Genomic DNA, 26,025 nt, shown 5'->3' with positions numbered 1-26,025 from the left:
AATATTTTTCGGTAAATGTATAGGTCTGTATGACCTTCAGCTCAATCTAGTTTTAGAAGATTTTCATCAGCTCTAAAGATTGTCTTATGATCGTACCTCTTTGTCTATTTTCAAATATCTTGAACCACCTCAGCCCTAGGCAACAAATGATCTACTTTTTAATTCTATAAATTTGGTTTTGCTAGGCAATTTGTATAAATGTAATCATACAATAAATTGACTTTCGCATCTGATACTTTTTACATAACATAATAGTTTTGAAGTTCTTTCATTTTGGACGAAGGATCAGTGTTTTGCTAGTTTGTATTGCTAAATAATATTCTATTGTTTATATATACCACAGTTTGTTTTTCCATTCACCAGTTAATGGACATTTGATTTCCTTCAACTATTTAGCTATCATGAACGATGCTGCTATGAACACTCTTTTACAAGGTATTGTGTGGACATATGTATCATTTCTCCTGGGTAGGTCTTACCACTGGTACTTCTGGGTCAAATGGTAAACATATGTTAATGTTTAAGAAATTTCCAAACTTTTCTCAAAACTGACTATCATTTTACATTAAAATTACAATGTATGAGGGTTTTAATTTTCCCACACCTTCACAAACATACGAAATGCTTTTTTGTGTGTATATGTAAAATATATATATACACACATACATATATACATGTATATATACATACACACACACGTCACTCCAATCTAGTGAATGTGTACTAGTATCTCTATGTGATTTTAATTTGCATTTCCTTAATAAATAAGGTTATCAAGCATCTTTTCATGTGCTATTAATGACTCAGATCATTTTTATCAAAATGTTTATTTTATTCTTTTGTCTATTTTAATTGTTTTTTGTCTTCTACTTATTAAGTTATAAGTGTTCTACATTCTGGATATAGTTCCTTTATCAGATAAATGATTACAAATATTTTCTCCCAGTCATTGCATTGTCTTTTTATTATCTTATTGATGTTTTTGAAGCACAACAAATTTTAATATTGATAAACTCACACAAATTATTTTTTAAAATGTTTTGAAATAGAGACACAGATGTAGAGAACAAACTTATGGACATCAAGGAGGGAAAGTGGCGGGGATGGGGGTGGTGGTGGGATGAATTGAGAGATTGGGATTGACATATATACAATAATATGTATAAAATGGATAACTAATAAGAACCTGCTGTATAAAAAAATAAATAAAATAAATTTCAAAAATTAAAAAAAAAAAAGAATTATAACTCTTTCACAAGAAAGTGGAAAATGGTGGGGGATATTCATCTATTATCAATATTCTAATAAATATTCTCAAATTTTCAAAAGAAAATGTTTTGGATAATGTCTGCTGACACTGTTTTGCCAAATCACTGGTTGCAAAGATATTCTCCTATGTTTATTCTAGAAGATTTATGGTTTTAGTTCTTATACTTAATATTACCATATTACCATCTATTTGGAATAAATTTGGGATATGATTTGAGATAAGGATCACATGTCCTTTTTTTTTTTTTCATGTGGATATCCAAATGTTCCAACATATTTGTTGAGGAGAATAATTTCCAATTGAATTAGTTCCGTACTCTTGTTTCAAAGACTTCTTTTTAGATTCCTAATTTTAATATTATTTAATTCTTTTAATTCTTTAATTATTCTTTAATATTCTATTTTATTCTTGGCCAATAACATACCTCATTACTGTATCTTTATAATGAATTTTAAAATAAGATCTGCAAATCATACCATCTTTTTTTTTTTTTTTTTTAATTAAAAAAATAAAAGAGGCACCAGTGCTCTGTCAGTGTCCTGGGGTCACCCTAACAAATCACCTCAGCTCAACAACACAAATGCGTTGTCTCACAGTCCGGAAGCCAGAGTCCAAGTTCACAGTGTCGGCAGGGTTGGCCCCTTCTGAAAGCTGTGGGGAACAGTGTGCTCCAGGTCTCTCTCCTAGCTTCTTGTGACTTCAGGTGTCCTAGACTTGTAGATGTGTTTTTCCCGTGTCTTCACATTGTCTTCCCTTTGTGTACGTCTCTCTCTGGGTCCACATTTCCCGTTTTATAAGCACACCACACACCATTAGGGCCACCTAATGGCCTCAGCTTGATCATCCACGAAGACCTTACTTCCAAATAAGGTCACATTCACAGGTACTGGGGACTGGGACTTAAACATCTTTCGGGAAAACACAATTCAACCATGACAAGTGCTAACACAAATAGGTTTTTTCTGACATAAACCATACTTGGCTAGGGTTTTCACTTTTTTAAAGTAGGCCATTGTTTTGTTTTGTTTTTCCTGAGACATTGTATATCTTTTACTTATGTTGGGGTGAAATTCACATAACATACAGCTAACCATTTAGAAGTGAACTATTCAGTGACATTTAGTCCATTCACAATGTTGTGAAACCACGACCTCTATCTAGTTCCAAAACATTTTCATCACCCTAAACGGAAACTCTGTACCCATGAAACAATGGCTCCCAAGCCCCTGGCAACCCCCAACCTGTGCTGTTGCTTTTTTTTTGTTTGTTTTGTTTACAATTTTTGAATTTTATTTTATTTATTTTTTATACAGCAGGCTCTTATTAGTCATCAGTTTTATACACATCAGTGTATACATGTCAATCCCAATCGCCCAATTCATCACACCACCACCCCCACTCCCCCACGGTTTTCCCCCCTCGGTGTCCATACGTTTGTTCTCTACATCTGTGTCTCAAATTCTGCCCTGCAAACTGGTTCAACTGTACCATTTTTTTAGGTTCAACATATATGCATTAATATATGATACTTGTTTTTCTCTTTCTGACTTACTTCACTCTGTATGACAGTCTCTAGATCCATCCACGTCTCAACAAATGACCCAATTTCATTCCTGCTTATGGCTGAGTAATATTGCATTGTAGCTATGTACCACATCTTCTTTATCCATTCATCTCTCGATGGGCATTTAGGTTGCTTCCATGACCTGGCTATTGTAAATAGTGCTAAAATGAACATTGGGGTGCATGTGTCTTTTTGAAGTGTGGTTTTCTCTGGGTATATGCTTAATAGTGGGATTGCTGGATCATATGGTAATTCTATTTTTAGTTTTTTAAGGACCCACCATACTGTTCTCCATAGAGGCTGTATCAGTTTACATCCCTACCAACAGTGCAAGAGGGTTCCCTTTTCTCTACATCCTCTCCAGCATTTGTCGTTTGTAGATTTTCTGAGGAAGCCCATTCTAACTGGTGTAGGGTGATACCTCATTGTAGTTTTGATTTGCATTTCTCTAATAGTTAGTGATGTTGAGGATCTTTTCATGTGCTTCTTGCCCATCTGCATGTCTTCTTTGGAGAAATGTCTTTTTAGGTCTTCTGCCCATTTTTGCACAGGGATGTTTGTTTTTTTTAATATTGAGCTGCATGAGCTGTTTATATATTTTGGAGATTAATTCTTTGTCACTTGATTCATTTGCAAATATTTTCTCCCATTTTGAGGGTTGTCTTTTCGTCTTGTTTATGTTCTCCTTTGCCGTGCAAAAGCTTTTAAGTTTCATTAGGTCCCATTTGTTTATTTTTGGCTTTATTTCCATTACTCTAGGAGGTGGATCAAAAAAGATCTTGCTGTGATTGAGGTCAAAGAGTGTTCTTCCTATGTTTTCCTCTAAAAGTTTTATAGTGTCTGGTCTTACATTTAGGTCTCTAATCCATTTTGAGTTTATTTTTGTGTATGGTGTTAGGGAGTGTTCTAATTTCATTATTTTACATGAAGTTGTCCAGTTTGCCCAGCACCGCTTGTTGAAGAGACTGTCTTTTCTCCATTGTATAGCCTTGCCTCCTTTGTCATAGATTACTTGAACATAGGTGTGTGGGTTTACCTCTGGGCTTTCTATCTTGTTCCATTAATCTATGTTTCTGTTTTGTGCCAGTACCATATTGTCTTGATTACTGTAGCTTTGTAGTATAGTCTGAAGTCAGGCAGTCTGATTCCTCCAGCTCCTTTTTTTTCCCTCAAGACTGCTTTGGCTATTCGGGGTCCTTTGTTTCTCCATACAAATTTTAAGATTTTTTGTTCTAGTTCCGTAAAAAATGTCATTGGTAATTTGATAGGGATTGCACTGAATCTGTAGATTGCTTTGGGTAGTATAGTCATTTTCACACTATTGATTCTTCTAATCCAAAAACATGGTATATCTCTCCATCTGTTGGTATCATCTTTAATTTCTTTCATCAGTGTCTTATAGTTTTCTGCATACAGGTCTTTTGTCTCCCTAGGTAAGTTTATTCCTAGGTATTTTATTCTTAGTATTGCAATGGTAAATGGGAGTGTTTCCTTAATTTCACTTTCAGATTTTTCTCATTAGTGTATAGGAATGCAAGAGATTTCTGTGCATTAATTTTGTATTCAGCACCTTTACCAAATTCACTGATTAGATCTAGTAGTTTTCTGGTGCATCTTTAGGATTCTCTATGTATAATATCATGTCATCTGCAAACAGTGACAGTTTTACTTCTTCTTTTCCAATTTGTATTCCTTTTATTTCTTTTTCTTCTCTGATTGCTGTGGCTAGGACTTCCAAAACTATGTTGAATAATAGTGGTGAGAGTGGGCATCCTTGTCTTTTTCCTGATCTTAGAGGAAATACTTTCTGTTGTACACCATTGAGAATGATGTTTGCTGTGGTTTTGTCATATATGGCCTTTATTATGTTGAGGTAGGTCCCCTCTATGCCCACATTCTGGAGAGTTTTTATCATAAATGGGTGTTGAATTTTGTCAAAAGATTTTTCTGCATCTATGGAGATGATCACATGGTTTTTATTCTTCAATTTGTTAATATGGTGTATCACATTGATTGATTTGCGTATACTGAAGAATCCTGCATCCCTGGGATAAATCACACTTGATCATGGTGTATGTTCCTATTAATGTGTTGTTGGAATCTGTTTGCTAGTATTTTGTTGAGGATTTTTGCATCTATATTCTTCAGTGATATTGGTCTGTAATTTCCTTTCTTTGTAGTATCTTTGTCTGGTTTTGGTATCAGGGTGATGGTGGCCTCATAGAATGAGTTTGGGAGTGTGCTTTCCTTCCAAATTTTTGGAAGAGCTTGAGAAGGATGGTTGTTAGCTCTTCTCTAAATGTTTGATAGAATTCACCTGTGAAGCCATCTGGTCCTGCACTTTTGTTTTTTGGAAGATTTTTAATCACAGTTTCAATTTCATTACTTGTGATTGGTCTGTTCATATTTTCTATTTCTTCCTGGTTCAGTCTTGGAAGGTTATACCTTTCTAAGAATTTGTCCATTTCTTCCAGGTTGTCCATTTTATTGGCATAGAGTTACTGGTAGTAGTCTCTTAAGATGCTTTGTATTTCTGTGGTGTCTGCTGTAACTTCTCCATTATTGTTTCTAATTTTATTGATTTGAGTCCTCTCCCTCTTTTTCTTGATGAGTCTTGCTAATGGTTTATCATTTTTATTTTATCTCTTCACAGAACAAGGTTTTAGTTTTATTGACCTTTGCTATTGTTTTCTTTGTTTCTATTTCATTTATTTCCGCTCTGATCTTTATGATTTCTTTCCTTCTGCTAACTTTGGGTTTTGTTTGTTCTTCTTCCTCTAGTTCCTTTAGGTGTAAGGTTAAATTGCTGAATTGAGATTTTTCTTTTTTCTTGAGGTAGGCTTGTATAGCTATAAACTTCCCTCTTAGAACTGCTTTTGTTGCATCCCATAGGTTTTGAATTGTCATGTTTTCATTGTCATTTGTCTCTAGGTATTTTTTGATTTCCTCTTTGATTTCTTCAGTGATCTCATGGTTATTTAGTAATGTGTTGTTTAGCCTCCATGTGTTTTTGTGTTTTACGTTTTTTCTCCTGTAATTGATTTCCAATCTCATAGCATTGTGGTCAGAAAAGATGCTTGATATGATTTCAATTTTCTAAATTTACTGAGGCTGGATTTGTGACCCAAGATGTGATCTATCCTGGAGAATGTTCGTGTGCAGTTGAGATGAAAGTGTAATCTGCTGTTTTTGCATAGAATGTCATATAAATATCAATTAAATCTATCTTGTCTATTGTGTCATTTAAAGCTTCTGTTTCCGTATTTATTTTCATTTTGGATGATCTGTCCATTGGTGTAAGTGAAGTGTTAAAGTCCTCCACTATTATTGTGTGACTGTCGATTTCCTCTTTTACAGCTGTTAGCAGTTGCCTTATGTATTGAGGTGCTCCTATGTTGGCTACATATATATTTATAATTGTTATATCTTCTTCTTGGATTGATCCCTTGATCATTCTGTAGTGTCCTTCCTTGTCTCTTGTAACATTCTTTATTTTAAAGTCTATTTTATCTGATATGAGTGTTGCTACTCCAGCTTTCTTCTGATTTCCATTTGCATGGAATATCTTTTTCCATCCCCTCACTTTCAGTCTGTATGTGTCCCTAGGTCTGAAGTGGGTCTCTTGTAGACAGCATATATTTGGATCTTATTTTTGTATCCATTCAGCCAGTCTATGTCTTTTGGTTGGAGCATTTAATCCATTTACTTTTAAGGTAATTATTAATATGTATGTTCCTATGACCATTTTCTTAATTGTTTTGGGTTTGTTTTTGTAGGTCTTTTTCTTCTCTTGTGTTTCCCACTTAGAGAAGTTCCTTTCACATTTGTTGTAGAGCTGGTTTGGTGGTGCTGAATTCTCTTAGTTTTTGCTTGTCTGTAAAGCTTTTGATTTCTCCATCGAATCTGAATGAGCTCCTTTCCGAGTAGATTAATCTTGGTTGTAGGTTCTCCCTTTGATCACTTTAAGTATATCATGCCACTCCCTTCTGGCTTGTAGAGTTTCTGCTTAAAAATCAGCTGTTAACCTTATGGGAGTTCCCTTGTATGTTATTTGTCTTTTTTCTCTTGTTGCTTTCTATAATTTTTCTTTGTCGTTAATTTTTTTCAACTTGATTACTATGTGTTTCAGTATGTTTCTCTTTGAGTTTATCCTGCCTGCGACTCTCTGCACTTCCTGGACTTGGGTGGCTCTTTCCTTTCTCATGTTAGGGAATTTTTCTGCTATAATCTCTTCAGATATTTTCTCGGGTCCTTTCTCTCTCTCTTCTCCTTCTTGGACCCCATAATGAGAATGTTGTTGCGTTTAATGTTGTCTCAGAGGTCACTTAGACTGTCTTCAATTATTTTCATTCTTTTTTCTTTATTCTGTTCCACAGCAGTGAATTCCACCTTTCTGTCTTCCTGTCATTTATTCGTTCTTCTCCCTCAGTTATTCTGCTATTGATTCCTTCTAGTGTAATTTTCATTTCAGTTATCGTTCATCTCTGTTTGTTTGTTCTTTAATTCTTCTAGGTCTCTGTTAAACATTTCTTGCATCTTCTGGATCTTTGCCTCCATTCTTTTTCCGAAGTCCTGGATCATCTTCACTATCATTATTCTGAATTCTTTTTCTGGAAGGTTGCCTATCTCCATTTCATTTAGTTGTTTTTCTGGGGTTTTATGTTGTTCCTTCTTCTGGTACAGAGCCCTCTGCCTTTTCACCTTGTCTATCTTTCTGTGAATGTGGTTTTTGTTTCCCAGGCTGCAAGACTGTAGTTCTTCTTGCTTCTGCTGTCTGCCCTCTGGTGGATGAGGCTATCTAAGAGCCTTGTGTAAGTTTCCTGATGGGAGGGACTGGTGGTGGGTAGAGCTGACCGTTGTTCTGGTTGGCAGAGCTCGGTAAAACTTTAATCTGCTTGACTGCTGATGGGTGTGCCTGGGATCCCTCCCTGTTGGTTATTTGGCCTGAGGCATTCCAACACTGGAGCTTACCTGGGCTCTTTGGTGAGGCTAATGACAGACTCTGGGAGGGCTCATGCAAAGGAGTACTTCCCAGAACTTCTGCTGCCAGTGTCCTTGTCCTCAGTGTGAGACACAGCCACCCCCTGCCTCTGCAGGAGACCCTCCAACACTAGAAGGTTGGTCTGTTTCAGTCTTCCCTGGCGTCACTGCTCCTTCCCCTGGGTCCCTATGTGCACACTACTTTGTGTGTGCTCTCCAAGAGTGGAGTCTCTGTTTCCCCCAGTCCTGTCAAAGTACTGAAATCAAATCCCACTAGCCGTCAAAGTCTGATTCTCTAGAAATTCCTCCTCCCATTGCCGGACTCCCAGGTTGGGAAGCCTGATGTGGGACTCAGAACCTTCACTCCAGTGGGTGGACTTCTGTGGTATAAGTGTTCTCCAGTCTGTGAGTCACCCACGCAGCAGTTATGGGATTAGATTTTGCTGTGATTGTACCCCTCCTACCATCTCATTGTGCTTCTCCTTTGTCTTTGGATGTGGGGTATCTTTTTTGGTGAGTTCCAGTGTCTTCCTGTTGATGATTGTCCAGCAGCTAGTTGTGATTCTGGTGTTCTCACAAGAGAGAGTGAGAGCATGTCCTTCTACTGTGCCATCTTGGTTCAGGCTCCCATCTTTTCTTCTTTCCCAAGTTGTTTGGTAATTCTAAGTTCTCTGCATTTCAATATAAATTATAATATAGCTTAAAAAAAGAAACCAACTGGAATTTTGATATGGATTGATTTAAAGTATACTTTAAGTTAAAAAGTATACTTCAAGTTAAAAAGAATCATCTTTTTGCTGATATTGAGCTTCTAATCCATCATCATGGTATGTTTTTATATTTACTCATATCTTTTAAATTTCTCTCACCAACATTTTGTAATTTTTGTTAAAGTTATACCTCAGTATGTTTTGATATTTCATGCTATTGTTAAAATAATTGTCTTCTAAATTTTATTGTCAGATTTTTTTCTAGTATATAAAAACATATGTTGATTTTGTTTATTTATATTACATCCCGTGGCACTGCTAAAACATTTATCGTGTGTGTGTGGGGGGGGGGGGGCAATGGATTTTCCATGAGACTGAGTCATTTGCAAATAAATCAGTATTACTTTATTTCTAATCTGTGTCATTTTAATTTCTAGAACCTCAAGTACAATTACGAGTAGAAGTGATGAAGGCAATGTTCTTGCATTTCTTCCGATTGTTAGGAGAAAAGTATTTACTCTTTCGCTATTAAGCATTATTTTAGCTATGGACTTTTTCTAGGTGTCTTTATTAGGTTATAGAAGTTTCCTTTTACTCATAGTATGTTGAGGATTTTTATCAAAATGGGTTTTGAATTTTGGTCTAATGCTTTTTCTTTAAATATTAAGGTGAACAAGTGGTTTAGATGCTTTATTCTATTAATATGGTGCTTTAACATTAATTAATTTTTGTATGTTAAACCAATCTTGAATTCCTAGGATAATCTCCACTTGGTTACATTGTATAATAATTTCTATTAGTGTGATCTTTCTTAAAATTTTTAAAATATTGTTGTATATATGTTCCTGAGAGTTTTTCATCTATAATTTCCCTTTCTTGAAATGTCTTGGTCTAGCCTTAGTATCAGAGTAACACTGGCCTCATAGAGTGAGAAGTGGTCTAGCTTCTATTTTACAAAGAGTTTGTGAACTGATATTATTTCTTATTTAATAATTTGATAGAATTTCCCCCACTTAATTGCATCTGGTCCTGGGTTTATTTTTGTGTATGTGGAGTGGGAGGAGAGAAAACGATTTCTAAATACTAATTCAATTTTTTCTTGTAGATATATTCAGGTTTTTTCTTCTTGATTCACTTTTGGTAATTAAGTTTTCTCTAGGAATTTGTCCCTGTCAACTAAATTGTCAAACTTGTTGACATAAATTTATTTGACACCTAGATGCTTCACCTTGATATCACTTTTACTCTGTTGCCCAGACTTGGTGGTATATCAGTAGATAAATGGAACACCCATGGTTTGAAAAATCATGGAGGATAAGAACTCACAACACAGGGATGGCAGTCTGGGATTCCCCAACAAGTAAGTAACTGAGGCCTGCAGAGGTGCTGGTTAGCTGACAATGCTTAGCATCCAGAATGGGTATTAGAGGACGATATACTATCAACTAAGGACTTGACTAGCAGCAACAGAGTGTGTTAAAGTTTATCATTTTTTCTTTCCTGCCACATAACAATTAACCTAGGGAAAAATGATTACCATTATCCTCTAGGAGCAGTTTCCAGAATTTTTTGAAGTAGAGCCTATGACTGGTAGAAAGAGTTCATTTTTGTATATTGATGTTCTCACATATAAACTTAAAGATCTCATGTTAAATCAGGAACAAAATGAATCTTAATGTTATCAAAATAGTATTTTAATCAGCATTGGTATTCTAAAACCTCTTAATGTCTCTTGTTTCTCATGCCTTTCTATATCCTTACAATTATTAGTAAATTCCAATTATGGTCCCAGATTTGTGGATCTGATTTTACAGTCTGTATCTCTGTGTTTTCTTGACAATTCAGGACTTAAAGTCATGGTTCCCAAAAGATAATATTTGGATATTGTTATTCATATTTTAAATATATACATTGCTATAGAGTCAAATTATATTTAATTTATATATTTAAAGGTTTAAATAATTAAAAGTTTTAAATTTGTGTATATTTTTATCAAAATGATATTTTGATTGTATTATCCTAGAATTTTATGCTATATTCTAATAAACTGGAATAAATAAAATAAGTGAATTATATATTAAAATTACTCAAAAGCATTTAGTTAATTCTAGCTACATTTAACATTTTTATGTTGCTCAACAGAAATTCTAACAGAATTCTCAAAGTTAACAACATCCTTTTGCAGTGCTTGTTATTCATTATACTTCTTAGGAGTAAAAAGATAAATCTAGTAGTTCATAGATTGGTTATATGGACCTCTATGAGCTAAAAACTTAAAAATGGCCTTCAAGCTATTTTCAAAATTTCTAAAAGCTAGAAGAATGATATAAACCGTCTATTCTAAATGTCAAATAATTTTGCTCTTGACCAGAATGGTATCAATTTGCTAAAGTGACATTTTTTATTTTGTGTTATTTGGAAGCTCTGATTGGTATTAGAAAAAAAAGAAAAACAGAAAAAAAAAGTTAATTAAAAACATAGCATGTTCTAGTCTGAGTGTGCATTGACCTGGAAATACAATAAAGTTTGAAGAGCAAGTTCTGTTGTATAATCCTTATTTTGAAAAACAAACCAATGAAACTAAAGAGAAGTAAAGCAAATACTATGAATATGCATACACATGTATGAATATTTCCTATGTGTCTGTGTTTGAAAATGATTTCATAGTCGTATACAAAGGCATTGTGGTTTCATGATAAAATATTAATCTCCATTACTGCAACAAAGTAATATTGGGGGAGAAAATGGGGGAAAAATTAAACTATACTTTAAATATGTCTTTATGTACTGTTGGATTTTTATAATCAGCCGGTATTACCTTTGTGAGCAAAAAAAATTTAACAAAAATATGGAAATAATAAAAAGCAACCTTTATTTATGAAAAACTTGGTCCATCAATAACATATTTATGTATCTAAGTCACTAAGTTCAAGGGTTGGAAAAGATTTAAATGTGTAAAATAATGTTTCTTTGGAATTGTGGATCAAGGCATTTCCTATCAAGTTTTTCAAATGAATTAGGCCAACCAGCAAAAACATTGTTTGAATGGCTTATCTTTAAAATAAAAAATGATTTTCCTAAGCTTGTTGTTAACCATAATTCCTTTTCCCCTCTTGAAACAATTACAAGAAATAGTAATACTGTCTGTCTCTTTATTGTTTTCAACATAGACCTCTTCATCTGTCTTACTTTCCATCAGGAGGTTTTCCTGTAGAGCTCTGCGTAATAGCTCAATAGTAACTCAGACTTTTCTCCAGCTTTACTCTCCTCTATTCAGTATTTTGGGACATGGTTGCAATGGATCTTGCTCTCCAAGAACTCAAATCTGTCTTTCTGGAGAGTAGGAATTATTCCATTTTCATCTTTGCATTAACAGGAGGTATCACAAAAATATTGTAGATTTATGGAGTGCCTCTTATGTGCCAGACACTATCTTAAGTGGTTTTCATGTACTTTCATTGATTCTTCACAAAAGTCTGCTTAGTCAATGTTATTATCCCCATTTATCAGATAGGAAGCTTAAGCCCAGAGAAATGGTTAAGTGACATTTTGAGTTACACAGTGTAATATGGTGCCAAGAATTGAACGCAAACAATTTGATGCCAAAGCTATACTCTAATCTTACGCAAATCCTATTAAAAACTTAATGTGAAGACTGAAAGCAAACACAAGGAGACAAATTATTGGGAACAATAGGGTTACTGCTAGTAAGATTAAGAAAACAATCCCTGTGGTAATAAAAGAATGTTGGTCTATTTCTAAACTCTGTAGATGTAAAAATCCCTTTATTCAGATGCTGTAGCAAATTTTTTTGAAGTTATACCTTTAAGTAAAACCAATATACAGTTTTTTCTTAACTGAATCTCTTATCTGGAATTTCTAATATTAGGGTTTTAATTTTATTTTTTGAGTACACATAATCAGTATGGAATAATAACTAAAAGTAATTAAATTGTACTTGCTTTACTACACTTCATAGGTAGATGATTTGTTTACATACTGTGATACTGTGATTTACAACAAGAAAGATATATTTAGACTTAGTCCTCATTTCTGACACAGGGCTGCTAAAACCTTTGGAATTTCTTATGTGATGAGAGTGATAAAGGTATCATTTGTTATATTAATGAAGTGACTTCTGGAATACCTCTAGGTCACTTAAGGATAGGGTCAGGTCACCAGATGAACCAACCATGTAATTAGAGGGTTGGAACTTTCAGTCCCATTCCCCTGACCCCCAGGGAGGGGAGAGGGGATGGAGGTTGAATTAATCATCAATGGCAAATGATTTAATCAATTATGTCTATGTAATGAAGCCTCCTTAAAACCCCAAAATGACTGGGTTCAGAGAGCTTCCCGATTAGCGAACACATAGAAATATGGGGAGAATTATATTCCAGGAGAGGGCATGGAAGCTCTGTGCCCCTTCCCACATACATTACCCTATGCACCTCTTCTTATCGGCTATTCCTGAGTTGTATCCCTTTATAATAAATCAGTAATCCACTGACTAAATAAGTTTTTTAAGTTCTGTGAGTCCCTCTAGAAAATTAATAGACGCCAAGGAAGGGGGTCTTGGGAACATCTGATTTATAGCTGGGCATCCAGAAGTACAGATAACACCCTGGGCTTGTGACTGATTGAAGTGCAGGGGGTAGTGGGGGTTAAGGGGTGGGGGCAGTGTAGTCTTGCAGTACGCAACTCCTAACCTGTGGAATCTGATGCTATCTCCGAGTAGATCTGAATTGTAAGACCTGCAGTTGATGCCCAGAGAATAGCTTGCTGGAGGTGTAAGGAAACCCCCGCTTCAACACACGTTTTTATTGGTTCCAGAACATAGAAAACCTGCTTATATTATTCCCTTACTTAGCTATTATCTTCATGTTTGAACATGTAATCTTAGATGGCATGGATATTACCTACTTTCCTCATCCACATTCTGTCTGTCTTTAGTCTAAAAAATCACATATATTACATATATACACACATAAATATATATTATATGTATGTATGTATACTAGAATATGCTATGAGCAAAGATGATTTCTTAAGTAATTCATTGAGGTAGAGATATCTGAGACATTGCCAAGATGAGGAAAAGGTAAGTAGTTAAACTATGATTCATTTTGGAAAGCTTCAAGATGAGGCAATCACAAAAAAGTCTGCAGAAGCTATACCCTACACTGGGAGGAAGCAAAAACAAACTGCGTGGGACAGACATATATAATAAACTTTTGAATCCATCATTGTTTATTTTTCATTTATTAAGTTAGAGAAGGGCAGAAAGAGGATCTAGATGGGCAAACGGAGACTACTCAGCATGGCCCAACCCATTGTCCTTTAATATTCATCTTGTTTTTGTCCAGTGAAAATGTGCATTCCCAACACAGGAAGCACACTAGGTCCTATCATCTCTTGTATGATCACGTGGTGACAATAATTCAATTATACTCCCAGCTGAAACCTAAAACACTGTGCCTGTATATAAATTATTGGAGGTAAAGGAAGTGAGACAATGAATTAACATTAAACATAATTGCTATTGCTTCCACTTCTGTGATCAGAATGGTTTGTTTTGATCAAAAATGATGAAGGGGGCTTCCCTGGTGGCGCAGTGGCTGGGAATCTGCCTGCTAATGCAGGGGACACGGGTTCGGGCCCTGGTCTGGGAAGATCCCACATGCCGCGGAGCAACTGGGCCCGTGTGCCACAGCTGCTGAGCCTGCGTGTCTGGAGCCTGTGCCCCGCAACGGGAGGGGCCGCGTTAGTGAGAGGCCCGCGCACCGCGATGAAGAGTGGCCCCCGCTTGCCGCAACTAGAGAAAGCCTTTGCACGAAATGAAGACCTAACACAGCTAAAAATAAATAAATAAATAAATAAAAAGAGTAGCTATTAAATTTAAAAAAAAAAAAAAAAAAAGATGAAGGTCTTCCTGACTTTTTATATAAAAGAAAAGAAACTTAACCAAAATGTTGGATATAATAGTAAAGATGCACTGCAGTCCCTAAGACAGGAAAGCAAAGTGTTTCTGATTATCTTTGCTGATTGGAATTGAAAACAATGCATTTTATAGGGCAATAGTAGCATAAAATGGGTTCTTTGATTTGCTCCAGTAAAGAAATAAAATATGGGATGGCAGTGGAAATGAGCATTTCTGGACTAAGGTATACGACAATTTATAGTCATTCCAAAGTCTCATCTCGTGTTTGAACCTACAAATAATCAAATTAAATGAGAATGTACATCTTGTTGGTGGGTAAGTTTACAATTCTCTCAGGGGTTTTCATTGTCCTCTCCTACCATGGTGGTTGTCTCTCCCTCCATGGGTTGTTGTCAATGAGGGAATCATTCCAGATAATATATTCAGGATATATTACATAATATATAGTATGTAATTTATGTTATATATATGTATATATATATATATAATTTCTGAAACTGGCAAAATACAGACTGAGATACATACTGGCTAATATTCTATCTATAACCTAAAATCTAACACAGATCTCCAGGAGTTAGCCATAGCACAAGACCATTATCTATGATCTCTTAGACAGTCTGAGTATTTCCCCAGTTCTAGTACAAAGTCACTCTAGCAGACAGTTACTGATCCTTCTGAGGAGAGTTAAGCAAAAGAGTCACATAATATACACCTAGCAGAGTTTCAGGATTATCATCATAGGGACATGACCATCTAGTCAACTAAGGGGTTTCAGGTCACACTTATTTCTGGAAACTGAGTTAAAAGCCTGATTCTAGGTAGATGTCTGCTCCCAGACCTAGTTTCCTACTAATATATGTCAGCAGTACCTTTCTAGGCTGCCTGTCTGGTTCATTTCTAAAGGCCCTATAATCAAATAGCCTTTATCATGTATCCCCATTAAGTAAAATGATTCTGTCCCTATGACTTGTTTCTGATGGTCAAGTGCAGCCAACTGGTCTCTACATCTCTGTGTCTCCATAGACATCCGGGAGTCCAGTTTCACTGCAGCATCTTCAATCTTATATCCAGCCTACAGAGGCCACCATCCAAGAGCTTTCCAAGGATGCTGTTGTTTCATTCAAGCTTTTTTTTTTTGTAATGCTATGGTAAAAGATATGTCTCCTGAGAGCCCCTGGGAAGGAGAAACTGAGCAGATTGCATGTGAAAGTTCCAATTTAACATTTCCACTTTTTGAACTTTGAGACTATTTCCTCTACAGCTTTGTGTTTTGTATATCAGCAACATTGATAACCCCCGGGATCTTGCTAGAAATGAAGAATCTCGGGATCAAGACTAGTGATGGATACTTCATAGGCACATTAACATACTTACGTTGGGGAGTATCTGATGTTTTATCGTCTTTGACTTTAGGCCCCTGTTGAGTTCAGGCTATAGTTCAAAACTTATAAGACTCATAATCCTCAGCCATACCCATCCCACAGCTACAAGAGATAGCCACAGACTATCTAAGCAGCCATGAAATCATCATGACTTTCACTTGCCTTTATGTACTCTTTAGGGCCAACATATGTTGCACTGACTCACCACAGTCGTTGAAAACACTGTGTTGCTATAGCATCTAATTTCCTCAGCTACTTGGTCTCCCATCACTTTGTCCTCCACCTGCACTTCATCTCATTCCATGATGTGGATGGTTTATAGTTCTCCATTTTCCCCAACTAAAAATAATCCATGTGACTCTTCATATATGTAAAATTTCAATCTCAAAATTCTATCGTCAAGGTCTGCTTCCTGGGCCACTGATGATATCAATGAATATATTGGTCAAGGTTCAAAAAGCAAGAAGAGGAGACTGAAAAGGGTTTAAGGAAAGGATCATTTTCAGAGGTGTTGGCAGGGTTAAGGGAAAGCAGTAAGGTATGGTGAAGCAGCCCATTGGTAAGTAGTAACATCTAACTGCTACCACTCTACATCTTAGGAGACAAGGTGAGTGAGCAGTTACTGGAACAAGATCTAATTCATAGAGGCAAGCAGACACTGCACAACTTGTTGCTGGCCATGAATGAGACATGGGAATAAATGAATGATCTCTTCTTTTTCTGATCTCGTGCTGTGCAACCCATTGACCCATTCTGACAAAAACCAAGAGAGCGAGGGTTTTTTTTTCTTTGCTTTAAACATAACTTTAAGTTTTTAATGTAATCCAATATCCAGTTCAGGGTTCAAACATCACTACCTCAATAATTTTTAACACCTAGGGATGGTTATACAATATTTCATGTATCCAACCATTCTTTTTATAATTTGATTTTCTTGTTGACATATAATTGATTTACAATGTTGTGTTAGTTTCAGGTGTACAGCAAACTAAATCAGATATATATATAGATATAGATAGATAGATAGATAGATATTCTTTTTCAGATTATTTTCCCTTATAGCTATAAAATAGGTCCTGTTGATTATCTATTTTATGTATAGTAATGTGTGTATGTTAGTCCCAAACCCCTAATTTATCCTTCCCCTCCTTTTCCAAAGGGGAAAGGAGGGGAAGGATAACTGTTAGGTCTGAAAAAATAAGAGTTTAAGATTAAATTATTTGAAAAACAATAAATGAATATATACCAGGTTAGGTATAGTTTATCTTACATATTCTGTTTTTACTGCTTCTATGTTTGTGGGTCTATTTCTGTTTTGTATATAAGTTCATTTGTATCAGTGTCAGTTGTTACTTCTTTTTCATTTCTAATTCTGTGGATTTGAGTCTTCTCCCTTTTCTGCTTGATAAGTCTGGCTAATAGTTTATCAGTTTTGCTTATCTTCTCAAAGAACTAACTTTTAGTTTTATTGATCTTTGCTACTGTTTCCTTCATTTCTTTTTCATTTATTTCTGATCTGATCTTTATGATTTCTTTCCTTCTGCTAACTTTGTGTTTTTGTTTTTTTTTTTGTTCTTCTTTCTCTAATTGCTTTAGGTTTAAGATTAGGTTGTTTACTTAAGATTTTTCTTGTGTCTTAAGGTAAGATTGTATTGCTATAAACTTCCCTCTTAGAACTGCATTTTGCTGCATCCCATAGGTTTGGGGTTGTCATGTTTTCATTGTCATCTGTTTTTAGGTATTTTTTGATTTCATCTTTGACTTCTTCAGTGATCTCTTGGTTATTTACTAACATATTGTGTAGCCTCCATGTGTTTGTATTTTTTACAGTTTTTTTTTTTTTTTTCCTGTAATTGATATCTAGTCTCATAACGTTGTGGTCAGAAAAGATACTTGATAACGATTTCAATTTTCTTAAATTTACCAAAGCTTGATTTGTGACCCAAGATATGATCTATCCTGGAGGATGTTCCATGAGTACTTGAGAAGAAAGTGTATTCTGTTAGCTTTGGATGGAATGTCCTATAAATTTCAATTAAGTCCATCTTGTTTAATGTATCATTTAAAGCTTGTGTTTCCTTATTTTCATTTTGGATGATCTGTCCATTGGTGAAAGTGGGGTGTTAAAGTCCCCTACTATGATTGTGTTACTGTCAATTTCCCCTTTTGTGGCTGTTAGTATTTGCCTTATGTATTGAGGTGTTCCTATGTTGGGTGCATAAATGTTTACAATTGCTATTTCTTCTTCTTGGATTGATCCTTTGATCATTATGTAGTGTCCTTCTTTGTCTCTTGTAATAGTCTTTGTTTTAAAGTCTATTTTGTCTGATATGAGAATTGCTACTCCAGCTTTCTTGTGATTTCCATTTGCATGGAATATCTTTTTCTATCCCCTCACTTTCAGTTTGTATATGTCCCCAGTCTAAAGTGGGTCTCTTGTAGATAGCATATATATGTGTCTTCTTTTTGTATCCATTCAGCCAGTCTATGTCTTTTGGTTGGAGCATTTAATCCATTTACATTTAAGGTAATTATTGATATATATGTTCCTATTACCATTTTCTTAATTGTTTTGGGTTTGTTATTGTAGGTCTTTTCCTTCTTTTGTGTTTCCTGCCTAGAGAGTTTCCTTTAGCATTTGTTTTAAAGCTGGTTTGGTGGTGCTGAATTCTCTTAACTTTTGCTTGTCTGTAAAGGTTTTAATTTCTCTGTCAAAGCCGAATGAGATCCTTGCTGAGTAGAGTAATCTTGTTTTTAGGTTTTTCCCTTTCATCACTTTAAATATGTCCTGCCACTCCCTTCTGGCTTGCAGAGTTTCTGCTGAAGATCAGCTGCTAACCTTATGAGGATTCCCTTGTATGTTATTTGTTGTTTTTTCATTGCTGCTTTTAATATTTGTTCTTTTTATTTAATTTTTGATAGTTTGATTGATATGTGTCTTGGCATGTTTTTCCTTGGATTTATCCTGTATGGTACTCTCTGCACTACCTGGACTTGATTGACTATTTCCTTTCCCATATTAGGAAAGTTTTCAACTATAATCTCTTCAAATATTTTCTCGGTCAGTTTCTTTTTCTCTCCTTCTTCTGGGACCCCTATACTTTGTATGTTGGTGTGTTTAATGTTGTCCCAGAGGTTTCTGAGCCTGTCCTCAATTCTTTTCATTCTTTTTTCTTTATTCTGCTCTGTGGTAGTTATTTCCACTACTTTATATTCCAGGTCACTTATCCGTTCTTCTGCCTCAGTTATTCTGCCATTGATTCCTTCTAGAGAATTTTAAATTTAATTTATGTGTTGCTCATCATTGTTTGTTTGCTCTTTAGTTCTTCTAAATCCTTGTTAAATGTTTCTTGTATGTTCTCCATTCTAGTTCCAAGATTTTGGATCATCTTTGCTATCATTACTCTGAATTCTTTTTCAGGTAGACTGCCTATTTCTTCTTCATTTGTTTGTTCTGGTGGGTTTTTACCTTGATCCTTCTTCTGCTGTGTGTTTCTCTGTCTTCTCATTTTGCTTAACTTACTGTTTGGGGTCTCCTTTTCACAGGCTGCAGGTTTATAGTTCCTGTAGTTTCTGGTGTCTGCCCCCAGTGGCTAAGGTTGGTTCAGTGGGTTGTGTAGGCTTCCTGGTGGAGAGGCCTAGTGCCTGTGTTCTGGTGGATGAGGCTGGACGTTGTCTTTCTGGTGGGCAGTACCACATCCAGTGATGTGTTTTGGGGTGTCTGTGACCTTATTATGATTTTAGGCATCCTCTCTGCTAATGGGTGGGTTTGTGCTCCTTTCTTGCTAGTTGTTTGGCATAGGGTGTCCAGGACTCTAGCTTGAGTGGAGCTTTGTCTTTGCATTGAGATGGAAATCTCCAGGAGAGCTTTCACCGTTTGATATTACATGGAGCAAGGAGGTCTCTGTTGGACCAATGTCCTGACCTTGGCTATCCCACCTCAGAGACACAGGCCTGACACCCAGCCAGAGCACCAAGACGGCTGCCTCGGGCCTCACTACCCCAAGCAGGCTTCAGGTGGCTCTCTATTCCATAAGGGTTAAGCTTTAAGGTTCTTTCTTGTCTTGTTTTTATGCAGGTGAAGCATAAAATAACTGAAATTAAAAAATAATAATAATCCTACTTAACATAAACTTTACTTAGATTTATTTAAGGAGCTATAATCTAGAAAAATCTAGAAACTATCATTTCTGTTGTGTTTGAAATCAATTTTTCTAAATTAAACTAAGTAGTTTAGTACACAATGAGACAGAGAACTGGAACTTCCCAGTGGCACAGTGGTTAAGAATCCGCCTGCCAATGCAGGGAACATGGGTTCAGCCCTGGTTTAGGAAGATCCCGCATGCTGCAGAGCAACAAACCTGTGTGCCACAAGTACTGAGCATGTGCTTTAGAGCCAGCGAACCAGAACTACTGAGCCTGCATGCCACAACTACGGAAGTCCATGCGCCTACAGCCCATGGTACGCAACAAGAGAAGTCACTGCAATGAGAAGCCCGTGCACCACAACCAAGAGTAGTCTCTGCTCACCACACCCAAGAGTAGTCTCCACTCACCACAATTAAAGCCCGCACACAGCAACGAAAACCCAATGGAGCAAAAAATAAATAAATTATATTAATAAAATTTAAAAAAAAAACAGAGAATAAATTCCTTAATTATGAATTTCATTCCATATCACAAAGAAAGTCACTCTTATAGGTCAGGACCATGCGCTGCTAATTGTATACAACAAAATAAGAGTAAGCAGTGGGCTTACTTTGATTATTTTACTTGTAATCCTTCCATGTCCACTGAATGTCATCCCATATAAAAATAGACATTACCAATTAAACCCTCCATAGCACAGTTGAAGGCAAGTTGAATATTTTAGTCTTTTATCTTCTCAATAGGTATCTTTATACTGAGTAGCAATTCCCCCAAGCTGGCACTGTATTTCATAGATTTTTCTTTCACCATGTGATATGATGGTTGCATTCCTAATAAGTAGCACTGTATTAAAAATTGTGTTTAAAATGTTTCAATAAGTAAACCAAGAAAAGAACAAGAGCCAGGGACCTTCATACTCATAATAATGTTATTTCACATTTAGTAATTCCTTTAATATGAGCATAATTTTTATTTATAGAACTAAATACTTTTCAACACACCTTTGTTGGTTAATAATGGATTTTTACTCAAAAGTAACAGCTTTTCCTTTTACAGCATTTTAGTTTCTTTAGGTCCCATAACAGAGACATATGTATCTATTTCTATCAAGTTGATATCCATTATTACAAAAATTAAAACAAAACCACATATATATAGTTGTTCCTACAAAGTTCATTTTACTTCTTCTAATATTAACTCCAATTGCTGTCACATTTTTATTATGTTTTGTGTCTTTTTTGTTCACTGTCAGTTCCCCAATATCTGGAAAAATACCTCAAAAATAATAAGTAATTAAATTTTTTCAATATGTTAAAAAAACCCATGTTACATGAAAAATGACTGTATCACAATTCTTAAGCATTTAAAAGTTATTAATTTTGCATTTATTTATAAAACTCTGCCTTCTTCTAGGAAAAATTAAGGCCATACACACACACGCACACACACACACACACACACACACACACACACACACACACGAAAATAAATAAGAACTGAAAACATGAGGAACGGCAAAGCATGAAAAAGGCAAAAAAAAAAAAAGAGTAAGAAATAGAAAATGAAGTCAAGAATGAAGTTAAAAGACAAAAATAATTTTGTAAAACTCTCCTATTATGTTTAGGATTGAAACAAAACACATTGTCTGTAAAATTTATAACAGTAAAAATGTAAGAAAGAAGACATTATCAGCATTCACAGGATTTCTAGAATCAGCTTAATTACTTAGTATAAGCCAAGTGACTCCTGGCAACAAGATGAGAAAGACATTTCTCCTTGGGCTTTTACTGAAGCTAAATATTGCATAAATGTCTGAACAATGTCCTCATAAAATTTCTCCCAATAAATATAGCAATGAGTCATCTAGAACTATTCTTGGAAATGCCTATTCCTTAGTGCCAAGTGCATCAGGTTTTAGGTAAATTCCGCAAAATTAATTCTTCTCTTTTCAAAATAAGAAAACTCAGATATGTAGTTCCAGTCTTTTCTTATTTAATACAAGCCTACAGTTTGGAGTATTTGGACATTATAATGACATATACAAACATGTTTTTCATCTATCCTATTTCCTATTAGTAAGTTACCATAGTGCAACACACTTTCACTTTGATCTATGTAGTGACTTTATATACTCTCCAAGTGACATCAACACAAAGTATATGTCTAGTTGATTGAATGTCTTAATTCATTATATAGCATTATTTAAAAAAAAAGTAATTAGCTAAATTTATTTTGTTTGAAAAGATTTAATCTATAGACCTACTTTTTGGCAGTACTTACCTAATACACCTAGTTGTCAACTAAGATAAGTTCTAGCTCTTAATTGTACTAATTCTTCACATACTAAATAGTGTATTTTTTCCTCAAATAAAAATTAGACTAATGCTTAAGATGTTTTAATGTGTCACAGTGCCACACAAAAGTAAAATAACTAACTCAACCCATTCAGTCTCATCATGCCCCATTTTTTTATTCAGGGTTCAGCAAGACTAAACAAACTGTTTTCTGTTTCATAAAGCACAATGCCTTACTTTCTATCATGTATTTGTATTTGCAGCTCTCTCTTCCTGCAGCACAACCCCTAACACCTTCAACTTGTTAATTAATCCAACAGTTAGCTTAAACAATACCTTTTTAGGAAAACTACCCATGATCTCCTAAAGTCAGGTAAAGTGTTTCTTTTAGGTGTTATAATACAGATGACTCTTGCCCCTTTTATAGTGCCTATCACATTTATATTAAATTGCCTTTTTACTTGCCAAACAATCACTTCCATTGAATATAGGAAAATGACCGTGCCTTGTTCATCATTGTATTTCCAGTTCCTGGTACACTAAATACTTCAGCGATATTAATTAAATCAACTAAAGAATGAGTTAATCAATACTCCCAATTTTACTGTGTATTGAGTTGCAAGATATTTGAAAGCCCTTACTGGTGAGTGTCTCTTTATATCAGGTGGCTTAGTTGATAAATTATTGCTATACAGAGAATCAAAGGCAAAGGAAATATCAATATTTATTATTACTTACAGATTTCTCCATAGGGTTATAAAAATGTGTCAAAATAGTCAGTGCCAGTATAGTCTTGTCTATGGTCCAGTTTGTGAGATTGCAATTTGCAGATAATAAAATGACATTCTGGGCGGGATATCTAAGAATGTAATAAGTCTATGTTTGGAGAGGGGCATAAACGTTATCATATTTTAAAGATTTGAAATGACTCTCTCCCTGCCAGATATCAGATGTATGCATGTCTGATTATTTGATGAAAGAAATGCATGGTGAGGATCTGTGTTAACAATTAGAATGTTATCTCAAATAGTCGAGAAAGGGGAAATCTTGACTAGTGCCTAATGCAGAGATTTTGCAAGCTGTTTGGAGTATTGGTTTGTGAGAAGTAAACATCTCAGTTTAAAAGAAATATTTTATTTAGGTAAAGATCATTTCTAAGGCAAATCCTTAGAAAAAATTTTAGTGTGGGGCTTTACAAAGTAGGGATCAGACAGTCACTCCCTGACTCACTGAACAGTCTTAGTAGCCCCGACAGTGGGATAACCAGACTTTTAAGGCTCTTGAGGTGCTGCAATAGGAAGCACCAGCTTGAAGGATTCCTGTTTAAAAAAAAAAAAAAAAAGCTTGAACATGAATCTATTCTTGTCTTTAGAGATGATTTTAAATTGTCTATAAATACAGAGATAGAGAAACAATTCAAGTGAAATGACATTTCAAGGACACCAGCAGACTAATCCCGAAGCTAGGCTTTTCTATCATAAGCCCAGTCTCTTTAACAAGATAATGGGAGAGAAAAAAGAGAAAAGGGCAGCTGGGGATGAAAAAGGATTTGAAAAATAATAACGACATGCAATATTGACATTGTTTTGGACCTGATTTCTACAAAAAAATTGTAAGACGACATTTTCCCAACAATGTAGTTTTTTTGAATATGGATTGGATATTAGATAATCCAAAAATGTACTGTTAAATTTATTAATAACTATAGTGAAGAAGAAAACACCCATATGTTTCATTAATGGATATTTAAGTATCTAGGACTAAGATGACATGAAAGTTTAAAGTGTTTTAGCAAATATAAGAGGGGATGGGGTAAATAAAGCAAGTGTAACAAAATGATGATTAATCTATTTTTTGTGATAGAGAATATAATTTTTAAATGTCGTATTCCTTAAAATACTATGTGCATATATCATCTTTCTAAATGGTGACCACCCTTTCTTCATGCTTTGGCAACTACAGTTTTTCTTTTAATTTTTTCCTCCAGTTTTATTGAGATATAATTGTCATACAGCACTGTATAAGTTTAAGGTGTACAGCATAATGATTTGATTCACATACTTCATGAAATGATTATCACAGTAAATTTAGTGAACATCCATCTCATATAGATACAAAATTAAAGATATAGAAAAACATTTCTTTATCTCCCATATTTAATTGATCATAGCGATAACATGAAGAGAAAAAAAATCATTGAACCCTAAGCAGTAACTTTTTGCATCTCTGCAGTAACATTTCAACTCTGAAGGCATAAGGCTGGAGCACCCCAGCTGCCTGAACTGGTGTCAGGGACTCTGGGAAACAAGGATGTGCAGGAAATGGGGGCCTTGCATTGTAAATTCTTCAAATCATTCTCTTTCCACACATATGAAACACATATTCATTTTAATAAGTTTAATGGGGGCATTCAATGCTATGTTGCTTCTAATCTCCCTAACATGACAACTACAGTTTTGTGTAAATTCATGTATATCAAAGTTTATGTAATTGTCAGTCTCTCAGCCAGTGTCATTTACCAATGTGCACCAAGAGCAGTGGAGGATGCTAAATAAATTAAAAACTCACCCTCTGACTCCCGAGGTATTTTAAGATTGATGAATGTTAACAACAAACAAATAAGCAAACAAAAAACTACTCCAGGGATAAGACAAAACATATTGTGTTGACCAGTTTTCTGGACACTGTCATGGCAAAGTTTTATTTCATCTTAAAGTATTTTGTTACCATACAATCTTGTCAGTTTATACATAGGTAATAGTATTGTAGCATTCTTTCTGTTAGAAGGCTTACAGAAGAGAAAATGGATAGAGGTGAATTTGAGTCACGTAATCTTTGCTTTATTTTACATTATAGCAATCCCTGAAATAAAACTTTAATGTATTCATATTGTACATGATTTATATCCTCCCTCTCTTAGGTAATGTAGTTAATGTTGTCATTATGGTCATTGTAACATCCAGTTCAAAAGGTTCAGAAAGGGGGCAAAATCTAACCTGTCTTCATGGGTGTTTTTTTTTTTTTTTTTTTAAACAAAGGCTGCTATTGCGAGTCAAATAAAATACATACCAATTGAAGAGCATGAAAATTTTCTCTCAAGGAGCCAGTATGTTTCCCAATCTAGAAAGGAAACCTTTTTAAAAGAGGTTTATCTGTAATATTTCTACCGAGTGTATATATATGATGACACTATGTTTGTAGCATATTAATTGTTAAATTACTTTGTATTGTTGGAAATATTACTCTAATCCTAATTAATGCGACTGAAAAATCCTGTTATACATAACCATTTCAGCAGGTAGGTGGTTCAATTAAATTATGGATTTTAAAAGATGGTGCAAATTTTAATGTTAATGACTGCCTGAAAATAACATTGGTGATTAAGTAAAATTTCAATGTACTCTGTTTGAAAAGAAATTCTCATTGTTATGTGTCTACTTATTCTTCAGAGAGCTACATACATGACAGTCTACATTTATAAACATTGTAAAATATGTGACAAAATTCTCAGAAAATCACTAAATTAAGAAATATTGAGAGATGTAAATATAGATACGAGAAGCTATAGATATATTCATCCAGAAATCCTGTTATTTTTTTCAGTTTATATCCAATTAAAAACCGGAATATATTAGACATTCATTTAAAATGATTAAATCTATTTTTCTGCATGGGAACAGGCTGACTGAAGTTAGATAATCATATTAGAATTGTATTAGGTAGGTTTTCCCAGTG

General features: G+C 34.9%; 1 long non-coding RNA gene across 1 annotated transcript; it reads right to left on the bottom strand.

The window, feature by feature from the left end:
• Positions 1-8,575: 8,575 nt before the first annotated feature.
• On the bottom strand, positions 8,576-14,113 carry LOC309647093. The gene is made up of 2 exons (XR_014255788.1): positions 11,097-14,113; positions 8,576-11,064 (listed from the first exon to the last, which is right to left on the bottom strand). It is a non-coding gene; the product is annotated as an uncharacterized lncRNA (long non-coding RNA).
• Positions 14,114-26,025: the final 11,912 nt, after the last annotated feature.

Source organism: Balaenoptera physalus (assembly GCF_965194825.1).
Source record: "Balaenoptera physalus genome assembly, chromosome: 17".
NCBI lineage: Eukaryota > Metazoa > Chordata > Mammalia > Artiodactyla > Balaenopteridae > Balaenoptera > Balaenoptera physalus.
Note: the sequence above shows the minus strand (reverse complement) of the source record. Positions and strands in the feature narration are given on the sequence as shown.